We start from the raw sequence: 5,903 nt of genomic DNA, 5'->3' as shown, positions 1-5,903 counted from the left end.
AGCCGTATACATTGCATTGTTCACACAGGAAACAAATATTATTAGTTCACATCTCAAGTCTTTTTGTCCATGTCATTCATTCTTTTGTCATGTGACAGCCGTTTACACTATGCATTACTCACACAGGAAAAATACACTTTGCACTGCATGCACTTTGTATTAAGTAAATATGCCTGAATCCAGATGATTTAACAATTTATACAATAGCTACACTTTACGGTTTGGGCTGATGTAAGATCTAACTGTGCAGAAACAATCCAATGCTTTATTGCACCAAGGTGGTGTAACATCAGGTAGTTGCTTATTGGTAGATGGCATGCAATGATAATTTTTTTTAGGTAATCAGATTTTACATTTCCATTCAGTCTAAAATAGGACAAAAATAGGCAAAGTCAAACCGATGCATCTGGTAGTAGCCAGTTGATACATTGTATGAACTAGGCGAGGGGTGGGGGTACAGGAAAATAGCTTGGCCTGCATACTTCAGATAAAGGTCAACTATAAATTATTATGGGGAGATGAAAGAGAGAGAAAGATGCAAAGGAGGGAGTGTATAGTTCCCTTTACAGCAACACAGCAACCAGAGGTTCTCTAAAAAATAAGGATGTGAGTGTGTCTGATGATAGTAAACATTTTGAAATAGAGGCTTATGGTTGACAAAATTCCACTCTGTATTTAGAGCAATGTTCACTGAAATCACTTCCTCATTACAACATCCCTTGTGTCACTGACACTTACTAAACATTATGCTGATGCTTTTACTCCAGAAATAAACTCAATATCTCCTGTAACAACCAAGAGTAAAATGTCTCATTTAAGATCACAACGCTGAAATAGCAGGATTATAATTTCAACCACATAGTATAAATTCATAAATATATATTTTACATTTCGAGATTAAATTCCAAGCCCAGATACTTACAAAAAAAATACACTTGTGATATCATGAAATGCCGTTGGGCACAGCATGGTGGTGATATGTTTTTTTAGTACCACCAAAAGAATATAATAATCATCCTACAATATGGTATATTTAAAAATACCATGATATAGATATCTGATGCCATCACTGTACCATTAGTACTGCCTCATTGACAGCTGAATATATACATTTGCATCCCCCTTTAAATAGCATTTTGCTTTTTTATTATTATTATTGTGTATTGCTCTGCTGAAGCTATTTGACACATTATTATTATTCCAGACTTATACATTTGTTGCAAATAATACAAAAAAAATATTTTGGTCAAATCTAATCCATTTCCTGTCATACCACCCACCCTTAGTAGTAGGCTACTTTTAATTTGTCCACTGTAACAAGGTAAATGGGAAAGGAGGAGGCAAGAAACAGCTTGGCAACATAAAGTTTAATGATAAACTTAAACACAAACACACAAACATAAAACACATACAGGGCAGCTGCCTGTGATTCTTTCAGGCCGGGGCATGATGTACATCCCTTCTGCCGGCAGGTCATCCCCACCTTTCTGGATCTGGCAGGGGACTAGGGGAGGGAAACAAAACAATAATATTTAAAAAGAAAGGGAAAGGCCAACACGGAGCAACAGTGGGAGAGGGGGAGAGAGAGAGAGGACAGAAAAAAAAATGTACTCGCCGGTTCTCTGATAAGCCGTAGCTTGCTCCTCGGCCACTTCTCCACCCACTAATGGACGACACCCGTGCCTCCCCAGGCGGATCAGAGGAGGTCCTCCAGACTGAATACCCTGCCGTGTTTTCGGTGGAAGGAAGGGGTCTTCCCCCACACCTGGAGGTCGGCCAGGAGCCCGTCCTCCCCTCGCAGTCAGCAGTCGCTCCTCCGTCCCCTGGCGGATGGCCGTAGCTGCTCCGATTTCGGTGGACGGAAGTGGCGAGGACTCAACTACTGTGCATCCCTCCTCCTTCCAGGGCTTCGGCACCAGTGTAACAAGGTAAAAGGGAAAGGAGGAGGTGAGAACCAGCTTGACAACATAAATAAAATGTAATGATAAACTTAAACAAAAACACACAAACACATACAGGGCAGTGGCTTGTAATTCTCTTTCGAGATGCCGCCTCCGGTCAACTTTATCAGCCTGATTAGGGGCCAGGTGTCGAGCATCACGGCCCGGCCCCGCCCTGCCACAGCCACCTTCTCCTTTGTACCTGATTTTTTCTCTGTCCCTCTTTCAGTCAAGATGTCTCATGCTTATCCATTCCTGAACCCTGAGCACAAGAAAGAGCGAATGATATTGCTCAGAGGATTGTTTCTCCCGGCAAGGGAATTCTTGCAGCTGATGATTCCACAGGTACAAGCACTTAAAAACTAAAATAAACTAGAGTGTGAGCACTTTAGAGCTTAATATGCTTACAGAGTTTATCCCAAAAACGCTAATTATGTCATTATTTACTCACCCTTATGTCATTTCAAACTCAAATGATTTTATACTCTTTCCCATACAATGACAGTTCATGACCAAGTTTCCAAAAAATTTAAATAATAATCTGTTCTCTTTGACTTTCGGATTGCCTTTCTATATGTAATTTTTCCCCCTCTTTTCTACCCCTGCCAATTCCCATGGTTGTTCTAGGTAGTGTGGCAAAGCGCTTCCAAAGCATCAATGCTGAAAACACAGAAGAGAACAAAAGGCTGTACAGCCAGTTACTTTTCACAGCTGATGACCACATCAAGCCCTGCATTGGTTGAGTCATCCTTTTCCATGAAACCCTGCATCAAAAGACAGATGATGGCTTCTCTGGCTTCTCTCAGCTGATTAACGAGAGAGGGATGGTGTTAGGAATCAAGGTGGACATGGGTGTGGTACCACTGGCTGGCACCAACGGAGAGACAACCACACAGGGTATGTGCTGCTGGTCTTTGGCAGGTTTGAGCTTTCTCTCATTTTAGTTATAGTGCTTGCAAGACTGTATGGATATATGTATATATAAAATAAATTTAAATCCCCTAACACTAAATATTCAGTTTCTGCAGTTTACCATGCAATATGTCTACCGCCTATAGTACAACATGCTAATAACAGTATTGGTGCTAAAAAAAAAATCTAAATAAATCATTTTTAATTGCTGTTTTCTCCATCAGCATGGTATTGTGCTTATTGTGGAGCCAGATATCCTACCTGATGGTGACCATGATCTGAAAAGATGCCAGTATGTGACTGAAAAGGTTCTGGCAGCTGTGTACAAGGCTCTTTCAGACCACCACGTCTACCTGGAGGGAACCCTGCTAAAACCTAACATGGTGACTGCAGGTCACTCTTGCTCCCACAAATACTCCCCTCAGAAATTGCCATGGCAACAGTCACCACCCTGCGCCGCACTGTTCTCCCTGCCGTCCCTGGTGAGTGGAATACACAAAAAAAAAAAACACATTGACATCCTTAAAGCACCAATGAAATGGTTTGATAAGCTACATTTTCTTATTTTTGTTGACTAATTTCCTGTTGAAGCATTAAATTTGGCATGAGACATATGGAAGAGCTCGCCCCCTTTTTTTAAATACCCAATTGTAACCCGCGCACACACACACACACAAGATGAGACAGTCACAATGTATATCAAAACTGCGTTTATTTGCAGGCAAACAAAAGTACAGCACGGAAAATCCAGAGGGAGAATGGTCAGGGTAGCGTAGGGTCAAAAGCCGGGGAATCAAAGAGAGTAAAGGGGGCAAATCCGGGAGAGTAGTCGAGGGGAGCGAGGGTCAAAGCCGGGGTAAACAGGATCGAGAGGTGGGTAAACTTACAAAGGGAGTAGTCAGGGGTACTAGGGGAACGAGGAGCTGGCAAGCTAAGGGGGTAATCAAGAGGAGTTCAAGAGGGAAGCAAAACTAGACGAGACTAGCGGGGGCAAAGACACGGGAAACTAAATACAATAACCAACACCCGTGCAGCGAAAGGGTGGTGATATATATAGGGGCGAGTGCAGGTGTAAACCATGACAGGTGATGAGACGAGTGCAGGTGAAACTAATGTGCAGGAGTGCAGATGACGCGAGTGCAGGTGGTCATAATGTTCTGGGGGATTAGAAACGCGTGAGAAACTCGAGGAAGGGAGATTGCCTACGAGCATGTGAGCGAGTGGGAGCAAAGTGGGCGTGAAAAGCTCGAGGGGGCGGAGTGAGGGAGTGTGCGTGTGTGTGCTAGATGATGCGGGGAGAAGCAGAGGAGTGGGGTTCGTGACACCAATTGTCTATAGTTTACTTTACAGCCATGAACCATGATTTGCTTCTTGCTATTGCTAGTTAGAGGCAAGTGGAATTAGAAGCAGGAATATTCTCATTCCACAAAACATTTTATTGGACAAAATGTTTTATATGCCCCTGAGAGCAAGAGGAGTCATCACAGTCATCCAACAATATGAATATCAAGCCTAATTCATGACCACATGACAAGAATTCATTCTGTTTGTAAAACCATTTGCAGGTAAAATGTCACATAATGCAATTCACATTAAGAAACATCTCATTTATAAATGCATCACATTTTATGTAACAATAGAAAGATTTTTCAACTCTACCATCTTCTCCCCAAAAGGCATTACATTCCTGTCCGGTGACCAGAGTGAGGAGGAGGCCACAATCAACCTTAACGCCATTAACCAATGTCCCCTACACAAACCCTGGGCCCTCAGCTTTTCTTATGGCTGTGCCCTGCAGGCCTCTGCTCTAAAAGCCTGGGGAGGCAAAAAGGAGAATGGCAAGGCCTGCCAGGAGAAATTTGTCAAGAGCCGTGGTACGTTAACAACCTTCAAAGCAGAGCCAATGCAAAGTTTAATTAGATTACAGGTTGCCAAATACAAAACAGCTATTGTGGCCAACTCTGTAAAGTACATTGGTCCATGTGTGAATAAAGGTGTCTTCTGTAGTGAGATGTACTGATATCCTGACAGTAAATGCAAACATTATTAACATCCGGCCCATTGCTCACCTTTTTAGTGATTTTATGTCTTGATTTCTTCTACAGAACAACAGTGCAGCAGCCATTGGTAAATATGTGTCCTCTGGAGAGACAGGAGCTGCGGGAGGAGAGACTCTGTTTATGGCCAACCATGCTTATTAAATAAACCTATGCACACCTAGATTCACCACATAAAATTAACACACTTTCCCTAGCTCTCACAAAGCACTTACCTAATCTGTCTGTGCCCTAATGTACACCAAGGCACTATTTGTGTCATGAGAGAAAAAGTGTAATGCTCAAAACTCTTAGTAGTTAGGATTTGTTATTTTCTATTTCACACAATATTATATTTTCTTTGTCTAACAGAAGAATAAAGAACTCAACCAACACATGAAATAGTGTTTTATTTCCTTCAAAACATTTTTTACAAATAACTATTAATGAAAGAAATATATAGGCCAATAAAAAGTTTATTTATTAACATAATTTAATAGAATCTTTTGGGGTCACACCATGAGTTTCAGATCACAAACTCATTAATTTATTGATTAAAAAACTACTGCAAGCATCAATAAGGTCTGTAATACATAGATGGAATTAGCATTCCCTGTTAGCATTCTCATTCATCTCAATGGTAGTTGCTCAGTTGCCAATTTTTGCTTCATGGGCACTCATGTGACTGACCACTCTATTCCTAGGAAGCACCATTTGGAAGTTGAAATTATGATGTGATGGACGTATCTGAATTCTTGCATGCAAAAATATAGATATATTTTAAGACTGATAGACTTGAGTGTCTACTGTATTTGCACCCCTGTGTAAATATCATCTGCCCCAGAGTGCAGCTATTTGCTTCCCAATGGTCTGGTGGAACCACAGAAATATAAAGCAAACTACATAAAGTGTTGCTGCAGTGGAGTGGGGTGTTAAGATGGTGTGTAAATGTGTACTGTTGTCCTAGCAACACACACTCCCTCCACCAATACCAAGTTTAAATCTATCTCCCATA

General features: G+C 41.4%; 1 pseudogene; it reads left to right on the top strand.

The window, feature by feature from the left end:
* Positions 1 to 2,019: 2,019 nt before the first annotated feature.
* On the top strand, positions 2,020 to 5,068 carry LOC127633252 (fructose-bisphosphate aldolase A-like; annotated as a pseudogene).
* The last annotated feature ends 835 nt before the right edge of the window (positions 5,069 to 5,903 follow it).

This window comes from Xyrauchen texanus, chromosome 40 (genome assembly GCF_025860055.1).
Source record: "Xyrauchen texanus isolate HMW12.3.18 chromosome 40, RBS_HiC_50CHRs, whole genome shotgun sequence".
Taxonomy (NCBI): domain Eukaryota; kingdom Metazoa; phylum Chordata; class Actinopteri; order Cypriniformes; family Catostomidae; genus Xyrauchen; species Xyrauchen texanus.
The sequence above is the reverse complement of the archived record's forward strand: the minus strand, read 5'-3'. Positions and strand labels throughout refer to the sequence as shown.